Consider the following 13,092-nt stretch of genomic DNA (forward strand, 5'->3'; position numbering starts at 1 on the left):
TTATCAATTTTGCTGTGTAGAGACTCTCCATGTTCGTTCTGCTGGAAACCAGGTGGATGCTGTGGCCTATTGTTCTGATGGTAAAAATTGCCTTGATTCTGGAAGTTACCCTGATTCTGTTGTGGTCTTTGTTCTCCTTGAAAACTAGGACCTGCCTGATTGTGGGTCTGATTTCCATTATCCTTCCATGAGAAATTTGGGTAATTTCTCCACCCTGGATTATAAGTAGCAGCATATGGATTATTTCCTGGTCTCTGTCCTCCCACATAGTTGACTTGCTCGTTGAACTGCTGCGACATCACATAGCACTCATTCGCCATATGGCTAGGATCTCCACAAACCTCGCAGTTACTTTGAATTGCAACAACACTATGAGTGTTGGGTGCTACAACTTGTTTTGTGAGAAAATCCTGTAGTAGTGACTTGACCGTCTCTACTACTGGGTCAGTAGCAACTGCCATCACTCCTCTCTGAGCAGGTGCCTTCGCCCTCTCAGTTGGCCAAGAACAGATGTTCACTGCCAATTTATCTAACAGCTCAAATGCTGCGTCAGTGGTCTTCCTCATCAATGACCCTCCCGCGGCTGTATCAATGATACTCCTGGTCTGATCATTTGACCCATTATAGAAATTTTGGATCAAATTTTCTCTCGTGATATGATGATGAGGAACTTTTCTCTGCAATTCCTTGTACCGCTCCCATGCGTCACTCACTGATTCTCCATCCAATTGTTGATAAAGCATGATATCTCTAGTCAGCTTTGCGGTCTTCGCCATGGGAAAGTACTTGTTCAGGAATGCCTTGGCCAAATCTGACCATCTGTTAATGCCAACTCTAGGCAGAGCGTGAATCCAAATTTTCGCTTTATCCCTCAGAGAAAATGGGAATAAGCGCAGCCAAACTTCATCTTCTGTCATGTTACTGAGCTTGAATGTACTGCACACCTCCAGGAAATTCGAGATGTGCGCATTTGGATCTTCATTTGGTAGCCCATAGAACTGACATCGGGCTTCTAACAACTGAATGATACTGGTTTTAATCTCGTAATGGTTTGCCCGCACAGGATGTGCAAAGTAACCATGCGTAGTATTTCCTACATTCGGCTGGAAGAATTCCATCAATGTTGGTTGTCTCTGCCTGTTATTATTCTGTCCCTGCAGATTCTGTGGATTCTGCTGATTCTGTGGGATTACTCTGTTATCCCCTTCATTATTCAATCCAAGTGGATTACCTTCTTCGTCTGCCATATTTAGATTCTTTTGAGCTGATTTTCTGATGCTTCGCTCAAAAGTTGTGAGATCTGGTTGAAATGTTTCTAAAGGTAGACCTTTGCGACGTGTATTATGCATACACTACAAGAAGAGTACCTGTATCAACAAAAACAACAAAACCCACGCGTAAAATAAGAAAATAAAAGACTAAAACAAGCCGAGCTATCCTAACTTAGATGTTAAAGATATGACAACGGCGCCAAAAATTTATTGAGAAAAATTTGCTGCAAGTGCACAGTGTCAACTCGTAATATAGACTGTGAAGTCCAGATATCGTACCCACAAGGAAAGCAACTAAATACACCCAATTACGATATTCAATTTGGATAGTCAAAAGGATAATTTGGTTGAAGTGATTTAAAATTAATAAAATAGAATTAAACAGATTTAATTTAGAATACAATTAAGCTTTGAATAAAAATGGGTTTAAACAATAATAAGGAAGATCAGGGATTATTAATTTTCTTTATGTCATTAATCTCATTGGATATTTGGATTATGTTATTAATTTAATGGTTCAGCCTAGTCTAATGCATCTATAACTCTCTCTCAAGCCGCTATAGATAAAAATATACAAATAACCAATTAATAGGCAGATTACTCACTCTCGTGTTATAAAATACCAAATCAAGTGATTAAATGACATTTATTAAGCAAACCTCAAGAACACGTATTCATTAACTCACTCTCGTGTTATTAATTCATACGTTGTTAATTAACTGATCTATTTCAATTAAGCTCTCTCAAGTCATAATTAAAACATAGGGCAGTGAATGAATTGGCCAAAAACATTCAAGCATTATGAGCATTAATTAACACATCATTTTAATAACAATCCAATATCCCAATATGATTAAGTAAACATAAGTCCAATTAATAATCCCCGAAAATGGGTTTAGCTACTCATAATTAAAGGAAATTCAACAATAACATATATGGAATTCATGATTAACAAGAACACAACGGTAATTGATCTCTCAATAATGTTGTACCTTAACTCCGGAATTCCATTATGTTTTGCGTAATAATCCCAAACTATAGAGTAAAAATGATACTAAAATAGACTACCTCTAAAGGCTTGTCTATGATCTAAGATGAAAACTACAAAGGTGATCTCAAAGATGTTTAAGATCCCGAAAAATTTATTGATCTCTAAAAGAAATATGATTTTCTCTACACAAATGCAAGCTATTTATAGAGTTGCTAGGAGTGGAGCTCAAGCCAAGAATCTCTATTCTCTTCATGGAATTTGAGTGATGATCAAGCTTTGGATCTCTTCTTTCCATGTAGAGCGGAGTAGGGAGCAAGTTCTTCCATAACCTTCTTGAGTGAATCAGGGTTCACTTATCTCGTTTCCAAAGATAGCTTGATTAAATTTCATCTTGATTCATACTTTGAGTGCAAGCCAAGGAAGATCTCTTTGAATGTGAACCCAATATATGTTGCTTATGGAAGGTGTATGAGTGCTCACCAAAACTTCTGAAACCTTCAAAAATGAAAAAAAACGCAAATTTTCCAGGCCTCAGCCGGCCCTTGGCCGGCCCGGAAGTCGTGGGCCGGCCAAGGGCCGGCCGAGCTTCTGCGTGACACTTTATCCAGCTGCACAAACGCTAACTTCAAAACCTCATAACTCCTTGTAGACACGTCGGAATGATCTGATTCTTGATTCTATGGAAAGCTTAAGATGTCTACTTTATTTCTTATGAAGAACACAAAGACAATTGAGGTCTCTAAATACTCCAAAACTTTCAATCATTGCAGCGGGGTCAGATTCACAAGTATGCATTTTTGCTCTTGGCGTCTATTTTCATCAGATTTTCGCACCACATTCTACTATATTCCAATTATGGTTCAAAAGGCTTCCAAATGGGTTAAAACTCATGAAATACGCCGACATGGTTCCGATTTGGCTTGGAACTTGGCCCGAATCCTTCTGGCTCTGACTATTTTTGCATTTTAACTCTGTTTTATTCCTAAAAACTCCAGAAATATTAAATATTTACATTTTTCATATAATTTAACAAATAAGTGAAATTAACTAAATAAGCGTATATTTTACATCATAAAGTACTAAAAACTAGTAAATAAATGACCTCTAAATGACGTAAAATATACGCTTATCATTCATTCGATTACACCGTGCTATATTTGCGTACACATTCGACCTTTTGTTTATGTCTTCATATACACTTCTCCTTTAATCTCGCAGTTTGACGTCCTCAGCATTTCGATCAATAGGGTGTTTACGTCATATCTTATGGGTAAACGGATATGCATTACTATCCGAAAACGTATGCTATTCTAATCGTATTCTAGTCTGTAAAAGCAAGGCTACGTTCATATACTAGAAGCATTAATCCTTTATTCTCGCGACTACACGTATTCGTTCTTCTCGTGGCCTTGATCGCAACTTGATCTCGAGCATTTTACTTGCGTTACAGAGTTCTTGTCTAGGTATACTCACATAAAACAGATCTCATTGAAAACTCTTTCAAATAAACGACTCATTTTGAAATTTGTATTCAAAATTCCATTTAAATCTTAGCAAAATTGTGCACTAGGGTGATGACACCTCTCATCCCCAAAGAGTTGCCACTGCTCACCGTTTCGTCTGAGCATAATGCATATGATGCATGTCCTATTAATGCATGTATTGATGTATGTAGTGATGCATTTCTATCAATGTCGTGGCAATTATCAATGGCTATTACAGATCTAGGCACAATTATGCTTTCAAAATCGTTTAAACAAAACAACTTGTAAAAGTTATAAACTTTGAGTTTGTAAGTTCTCTAAACCTTTAAACTCTGTACCCCGCAAGTTCTTCCACTTCTGTAATTTTGCATTCCTTCTTCATTCTCTTTTTGACACTTTGATCGATCGAATTTGACAGCATCTTGGCGTTATTCAATGCTAACCACGTACGTGTTACTATCGAGTCATAGTAACATCGACTATATTCTAGTCATAGGGACATTACCTTTTCCCGAGGTTCCATCTAGATATGCATGTCACATATGCACATCCTAACAAAAACAAAACACATGTGTGTATCTCGTATAAGCGTGGCACCGTGAAACAAACAACATCTAACAAACAAATCTATCACTCTTATCACAAAACAACAACGCAAACTACTTGGATCAGACAGAACTCAACTGTATAGCTGCAGTAGTTCCTAGTTCACTTAACTGACAAAACACATATTGGCAGAGGTAACTGGACCAACTGCTCTGATACCAAATCTATCACGACCCAAACTATTGAGCCGAGACCGGCGCTAGGGAACGGGAGTGGTAGCTCCGGAACCCGTACCAAGCCTAAAACCACAATAAATTTTTCTCAATAATCGATAAAATATAATGTATAAACGGAAGCAACGTCATATATATATATATATATATATATATATATACCAATTAGTCGACATAATACACAAGGGCATCTCACTTTCGTACCACGTACGTACTAGCCCACTTGTCGACTTGTACATAGGGGTTATCATCTTAAACAGTGTAGCCTAACTTAAGGCACATATCCTATGTGAAAAGACCTTCCTATACTAGATCGTTATTAATCACCGTATACTACTGCAGCACTAAAAGAGACTCGTACTTTGTGCAAGCCCAGAAGACTTCTAGCACAAAAGAGATGGTATGTTTGATCCGACTCCAATTACCTGAAAGACATCAAAAGTGAAGGGTCAGTATTTGGGAAAATATTGAGTGAGCTTGCCAATTACTAACGGTATAATAAAAATATAGCATCGCATTTCAAATAAAGCTTTAGTATAAAAATACATATAATCAAGCATTTGATCCGTTCGAAACTAAAATCCTAAAACTTAACACGACTTACGAATATCAAATCATACTGATCCAAATGGTCCGGCCTGGGAGTAACTTTAACTCAACCACGTCAGCCGCGACCAACCTCTTAATCCCAAGTGGTGGGTCCAACCCACTAGATACGGGGCTCAGGTTACTTTAACCGAGTTCACTCTCGTATCCACATTCATATCATATGCGTATTTCATAATCTTAATGACAATCTAGACACGGTAGACTGACTCAATTACTGGTGATCACACAGCCTATTGACACCCAATAGGTAGCTAGTTTCTTCGGATCACATACTAGAGTCTCAGTTCCAAATCATATGTATGTTTAATTCATAAATGTAAACTAAATGCTAAAATTCTAACTTATAAACTTAGGTTAACACGATCGTATTCCAAATACGACTCTTAACTTTGATCGTGTTCTAATACTTAGTCGAGATACTTGTTATATCTCTTGTTCATCGATTTTCAATCACATGTTCCTTATACCTCGAAACCCTAATTGAACACGTTATGTTCGATATTCAAATTTCTTGTTTTCGGGGTTCATGTTTCCTTTTTTGATGTCCGACACTCTTAAAGTCGGAAACGAGGTCTTAACGGGATGAAAAAATTGTCCAACAGGCGTGTTTATTGGCTGTGCGAGCACAAGAAACCCTGTGCGTTCGCACAGCCTTGTGTGCGTTCGCACACATTGGTCTGCGTTCGAACACTTGTGTGCGCTCTCACACCTTGTGTGCGTTTGCACACATTGGTGTGCGGTCGCACACTCTGCTGTTCGATCGCACACCATGCTGTGCGATCGCAAACCATGTTGTGTGATCGCACACCATGCTGTGCATACGCACCGCACAGTCGTGCTTTCACACAGCCCCGGAATCCGTATCCGGGCCACTCTGACATGCTTTGACACTCCAAAAATGAGTTATACACCAATTCTAACAATTCCTATTTCAAATATCACCAAAAACGCCAAAAACGACGTAGTTATGGTTAATTGGGTGCGCTCGCAATACAACAGCCTGCAAATCTTCAATTACAGCACTCATATCAATCAAATTACTTCAATTCAAAGCCTGGAGAGGATAAAGGGTTTAATTCTTGATCCAACGGCGCGAGAATCGCTCGATTCCGTTGAGAAACGAAGAAACCGCATCGAATCGAAGTTAACCACTCAAATCCTCCATTTTTACCTTCCTGATACTTCTCCTTCTCTCTCTCGATGATTCCAGTTGATTCAAATGACTTATATATATCTGGCTAATTAGCCACTTTAATCTTTCATTTCTTTAACTTAAACCATTTCTCTTTCAAACTTTCTATTTTAACTAATTGATCGCTTAATCGATTAATTCTTTAATTAATTCGTATACGTATTATTTATATCCAATGCGATCCAAGAATTTATATTTTCCCGTAAAATTTTTATAAACTTCGATTCTTGAGACTTAATTGGTTAATTTACACTTTGGTTCTTAAACTTCTCAAAAATTGCAATTTAGCCCAAAACAGATCCGCGTCCAAATTTTAAACAGTCTCCGATTGTCTTGAAACTTCTACCATAAACATTACAAAATACTTCGCGGACTTTGGCGAAATAATTTCCATTATGGGATTTATATTTTATTTTATATTAATTTTCTAACCTTTTCCTCGAATCCCGCTACTGTCGCTTAATAAAAATTATTCTAAATCCTCAATATTATTAAACTAAATCCATCTTAATTTAATTTGTCGGAACTTACGACACGTGGAACGGTTTAATTTATTTTAAATATTTGGGGTATTACACAGCCTGACCTTTATTGTTGTATTTAGGAGCCCGTAGTCCCATGATGATTGAATTATGGGAAGCCTTAATCCCGAGATATTGCCATAGTTGGGAGCCCGCAGTCCTATACGTATCTGAGTCGTGGGAGGCCTTAGTCCCATGAATGATTCCCCCTACTGTCCAGTAACAAAGGCTTTTTGATTTTCATAGGAAGGATTCTGATGCCCCCTACTATCCGAATTTCTGTCTAAGGATGGTTAGATATATCTGGAGTAGTGAGGTTGAAACCCCGTCTTGATTCTGGGGGAAGAGGGCCGACGCCTGTCTTGGGTGCTTCTAGAGTACGAGGCCCGATGCTTGTCTTAAATACTTCTTGAAGAAGGCTCAACGCTTGTCTTGCATACTTATGGAATAAGAGGCCCAACGCTTGTCTTGAATACTTCTAGAGTAGGAGGCCCAACACTTGTATTGAATACTTTTGGAGTAGAGAGACTTAGAGCATGTTCTGAGGTCTTTGATTCCCCCTGCTATCTGGATGTTCTTCGTAGAACGATAAAGGCATAGCGCCTTCAGCTGAGTAGGAGGCTCGAAATCCATGACGAGGGTTTCAATGCCCCCTGTAATCTGTATTTCCGTCACAGAATAGTAGTGGCGCAGTGACTGTTCTATGTACTTCTTGAGTGGTGGGGACCTTAAGTCCCCAATTTTGAATTATGGGGATCTTCTGTCCCCTACTGTCTAGCTGAGGTGGTCTTCTACCCCCTTTGATGTCTCCCTGCTATCTAGATTTGTATCTCTGCATAGTGGAGGTATATCGCATGTTTTGTGTTTTCTGGAGGAAAGAGGTCTGCAACCCGTCTTGTCTATTAGAGGTATATCGCCCGACACCTTTTCTGCATACTTCTAGAGTAGGAGGCCGGAAGCTTGTCTTGCTTCCGGCTACTTCTAATAATAGGGCCACGTTGCCTATTCCATAGTGGAAACCTTGGCGCCTGTTGTGAGGACTTTGATGCCCCCTGATTCTAGGATGAAGAGTGTGATTCCCCATGTCATCTGGGATAAGGACTCGTATGTCCCTTTTACATTATGGGATTCCGTCTTAGGACAGCAATGGCATGTCGGAATGAAGCCTATGGAGAGAACTCTAACGTCCATTGTCATCCGGATTTCCTTCGCCGGGTAGTAAAGGCACGTTGCATGTTTGGATCTTTCTGGTAGTATAGAGACTTTAGAGTCTGCTCGAGGGTCTTGATGCTTCCTGATATACGGATGTCCTTCGTATGACGGTAAAGGTATAGCGCCTAGGCTGAGTAGAAGGCCCTCAGCATGTGCCGAGGTTTTCGATGCTCCCTGCAATTTGGATTTCCGTCTAGGGATAGTAGTGGCACAACGCCTGTTCTGGGTTGCAGTAGCTTGTAGCCTGTGGTTTTCGAGGTTTCTGGCCTGCTTGGGGTGTCCAAATTTGCAAACATTTGCCCATTTTTTCTTTTTGCTGAGTTTGTCTATTGTAGACCCAGTATTGTCCCCTTATTGAAGCATTCAATTTTTTGGCAAAGGATTGGATGATTTAATTGAAGAGTCTTGCTCTTGCTTCGCTCAATTTGGCTCCTGTAGTGTAATTATGGACGGACTGATGTGGCGTTTCCATGATAGTTTATGCGCATTCGACTATTAATAGCGTTTCTGGACAAACATATTGGAAAAATGTATTGTTTGAATGGATTACTATTTCTAATGCTCCATTCAGGTGTTCTGGTTAATTGAAGCCTCTTCTGCTCTTGAACTCCATGATGCTCGATTTGGTTGCTTTAGGTGATTGAAATCTATATTGTTTCGTTTCGATTGTTCTAGATGTCGGGAACTCGTTGTCTCGTGAAGTGCCATGGTGGCCTTGATGCCCCTACATTGTATGCTGTGAATATCTGAGCTTTGCCGTTTGCAATTATTGGCTATATTTTCCATTAGCCTTCCATTCTAAACTTTGGTTTTCTCCTTTATTAGAGCTTTTTGTTTTTCTGATGGGGTGACTGAATGTTCCAATAAAGAGTCCGGCTACTCTGTTCGATTTCTTTGATTCTATGGTTTGGTCCTATAGGACCCGTCTGTTTTCTATTTTTGAAGTATATGCGCATTTCAACAATTACATGGCGCTACTGGGAAGTGTATAAGATATATTCTTGAAGAATTTGATTATTATTGTTGTCATTTTCCACTGTCTCAAAGATTGTGCTTTTAGAATCTAAAGTCATTTGTCCTTTCTTTCTAGGTACATGTGCTAGTCAATAGTCAATGTGCATGAGTGATGGAAGATCTATATTACTGGCTCATTGTATATCCAGTACAATTGAGATACTTTCTATTTCAAGTGGTTGTACCCCTATCGTCAATCAGTCCTTGCGGATTTTGTAATTGATTATTTTTTATGTGAGTGTTCTACTCAATCGTAACCGATGATCCGAGAAGGACTCTAGTGAACTACTCCTCTCTCCACTTAAATCGTCCTGCTCCAGGATAGCCTGATAGGATGCTGCTGGAGGGTGGACTTCATTGCTGGTGCCCTATCCGGGCTAGACGGTGTGTTTTGACGTGTGCCTCCGCTTCGTAAAACTTTTTATGGCCAAATCTTTTTGGCTAATAGGCTGAAACCTACTAGCAAGCCGCTGTCCTTTTTGAGACAGTCTGATCAACTCACATTTTATCAAGGGTAGGGCCCATGTATATAGAATTATCTCTAGAAATTAATTTCATCATTTCCTTGTACCAGTTACATGAGCTGGTTATAAACAGCTCGATTCTATCACTCATCCACGTATGGTGATTGAAAATAACATGCTCATTAGGCAAGACATCGTATAAATGAGCAGAATATATTTCATCATTGACTCTGGATTTTTAATGAAAATTAAATAAAGCAAATTGTCCATAGTTGTTCAAATACTGGAAAATTGAAATAAGAATGGAAAACAGTAAAGATAGTTAAGGAGAACAAATCTCCAAAAATTCCCCAAGCACGAGCGATGTCGTTGCTTCCATCCTTTCAGAGCCCTGAAATGATCTCGCCGTCAATCAAGTCTTTAATCTTATGTTGGAGAGTGATACAACATATGATATCCCTTAATCTGGTGTAGCTTGCAGTATGCGTTCGCGATGTAGTTCGGGTTACTTGCGTCAGGCATCCTCCTTACTTCTACCGGTTTTATAAGACTCACAATTCTCAATCTTTCAAATATGTCCGATAAAGGTTCTTCGAACTTGATGAATTATTGCGATGCGATTTTGGCACGCTTGATCCTTTAAGGATCTTCTTTCGCGTGGCATATTGTATGTTAATAGGAGACTTTGGTGCAGCAGGATTTATGTTCATAGTTTCGAACATAGTCGTAACTTCATTCCTTATCTAGCGCTTGAAATTTTCCATCTTGGCCCTTAGTTCGGCCATCATGTCGTTTCTAACAACTGCTAGCTCGTCCCATGTGACGGTGTTTTCAGATGGCCGCTATAGAGCTTCGGTCTTTCTTTTCTCAATCAGATCTTGAATAGCTCGTTTTAAGCTTGTATATTGTTCTGTGGAGTGTCCTCTCTCCTTATGGTATTCGTAGAACTCTTCCGACGATAGCGATTCTATGTGACCCTCCTTCATTAACTTTCTAAAAGCTTCAGTGATTGGTTGTCCCAACCTGGAAGCAGAGTTTTTTTTCTTCATCTTCGGAATTGTTCTTGCTGATGTTGGGGAACGCTTCATCGATCACCCTTTCTTATGAGTCTATTGATCCTTCTTCATTTCTCTGTCCACTCGCCTTCTTCTTGGTTTCTGGATGTTTCCATGTCTTGGTGCTATCTAGCAACTGGCTGATGGTTGACATTTTGGAGGTTGTTTGGACACCTGATAGAGTAGTTAGAGGGATGGCTACTTCCACAAGGGGTTAGTACACGATGTGAGGCATTCTGGATGCATGAGATGCGTGATATGCAGATGCATGATAAGCAGGGGTTAGTTTCAACATTTAACAGGTAGCAAGTAACAAGCAAACTGTTGATATCACGAAGACAAATTGTTCCTTCCAACCTTATTTCTCCCACACACTGTTCCGGGCAAGGTTTGCTCCTAGGAATTTTGGTATGGACCCTCGCATCGCAATACAAGAATCGACATATACCTGCAAGCTCTCTTCTAGCAATTCTAGGGCAGATAGAAAGCATTTGTCCATGTAATGGTTCTTTAATCCCTTTCTGGAAGGAGTTAAAACATGTAGGGTGCACGTAGAAGTCCGTTTTGAAATTATGGAAATAGATTTAGCCTGGCGACTGCATCTAGTGAAAGGAGTTTTCACTAGACTGGTTATTGCATGTTTGATCAAGCAAAGGAATTGTACTTGATCGGGTCTGATTCTTTTAAGTCTGGCCTAACAAGATGTTTTGGAAATCTAGTTTTGAAACTGGAAAATTTGTAAGGTCGTACTTAAGATTGAGACTGAAATGGTAGTTTTTTAAAAACTTAGAATTGGAATCATTACATTGACAGCATGCCTCAAATACAAACATTATGTTGGGTATTTTCCTATAGGGTAGTGTCTAGGCTGGAATACATGTGGGTTGAGTCGATGGGTTTTGGTAATAACCGGTTTAAGGCTCCCACAGACTGATATACCTTTGCTAGATCTCCTCAATCAAGAGTAAAAACGACCGAGGTATTGGGCTATGAGTGATACTACTCCGTTTGGACGTTGAAGTGCAACGCCAGAACGTGTGAGCGGCAATGAGTATCGGGGATGGATAGGGACTCCAAGAGAGTAGGTGAGAAGAGAAATTCCCAATATGATGCAGCATGTGCGAATATGTCTAGAAAATAAAGTCGCTGATCGATAAGGCGCAAGCCATGCGGTTGAGGTCCATGGAAACCATTTTTAAAAATAATTTTGAAAACATTTTTATGTTTTATGTTTTAAAACAGTTGTTTTTTATCCCTAGTGGAGTCGCCACTGTGAGCGGAGCAAGTTTGAAGGGCCGCTCACCTAGACTTATGGTTGACTTCTCGATCTGAAAGTAGTTTGAAAACATGGAGTCGGCACCTAGTTAAACTAAGAATGTCTTTTCTACCGATTAGATAACCTTACTCGCCTCCAGTAAGATTATCGTGCATCATACAAAAAGATCGGGTTCGTGGACCTCCCCGAGACTCACGTGCTTGTCTTATTTTTTACCGGCTTTATTTACCAAACATATTTGTTTTATTCTCATCTCGACATTTTGATAGCAGTTCATAGGATATAGTGCTCGGAATAAACAAGTTTGAAAGCGTGTGAACAAATAGACTCACATATGACTCGATGGACTGGACATGCAAAGCAAGTAGCAGGTACTCCTAAGCATACATCTAAACCTGGCTGGTTTTAGCAAATAACAGAAGTTTGGCTGGTCTAGTTTGATTACATGCATAAAGCCTAAAAGCGGGAGTCAAATTTTGATTGATTGATTTTATTAAGTGATCTTGAAAAACCTATACAACCGTTACTACTCATTTCATGGAAGTCCTACGATGTCTAGGTGATGGGCTGGAATGCATTTAACTAATTTATGTGATTAGTTCTTTAACCAGTTAATTGGCATGCTTTTGGAAAGTGCTAAACATTACTGGCATGCCCAAGTGCAGTTGATATACATACAATGTCAGAGATACTTTTTAACCTCGTTAACTTTGAGTGCCTGGCACTCACGCGGGTTTTGACCATCGGTCTGGTCAAAACTGGCTCTCGGTCAAATCACAAGAGTTTTACGTCTCATCAATCTGGTTCTATTGGTTTGAATCGCAGTCGATTCCGAGTTCTAGTGAACCCAGAATCTACTCTAAAAGTTGCTAGTTTGCTGGGCCTCAGGCTCGTGGGCCCGGTTTATACTTTATATTATATTATTGGACTTCTGGGTCCGTTTTACATCGGGCCTGGCCCGTTACAGTGAAGATATTAAAAGTACATAAAAACCCTATTTGTGGATTTGAATTGGGCCTAATACTAAGCCCGAATGAGCTCGGAAACCTAAGTTGAAGTTCTGGGATCAAAGTGTGGAATCCGTGGATGAAATTCTGGGAGGCATAAGAGATGAACTCGGTGCTGGTGTGACTGTCGGTGCCGGTAGTGAAGGACCGGCGGCGCTGCCGGTTGTAACTGGCGGCGGCGCCACTAGTTTGGCAATGGCGCAACTGGTGATGGCGG

The 13,092-nt window shown here is 39.8% G+C and overlaps 1 non-coding gene across 1 annotated transcript; it reads left to right on the forward strand.

The window, feature by feature from the left end:
- Positions 1-654: 654 nt before the first annotated feature.
- LOC126670820 (small nucleolar RNA R71) lies at positions 655-761 on the forward strand. Its single transcript, XR_007638815.1, has one exon. It is a non-coding gene; the product is annotated as a small nucleolar RNA R71 (small nucleolar RNA).
- Positions 762-13,092: the final 12,331 nt, after the last annotated feature.

The sequence above is a fragment of the Mercurialis annua genome, linkage group LG2, assembly GCF_937616625.2.
Source record: "Mercurialis annua linkage group LG2, ddMerAnnu1.2, whole genome shotgun sequence".
Lineage (NCBI taxonomy): Eukaryota > Viridiplantae > Streptophyta > Magnoliopsida > Malpighiales > Euphorbiaceae > Mercurialis > Mercurialis annua.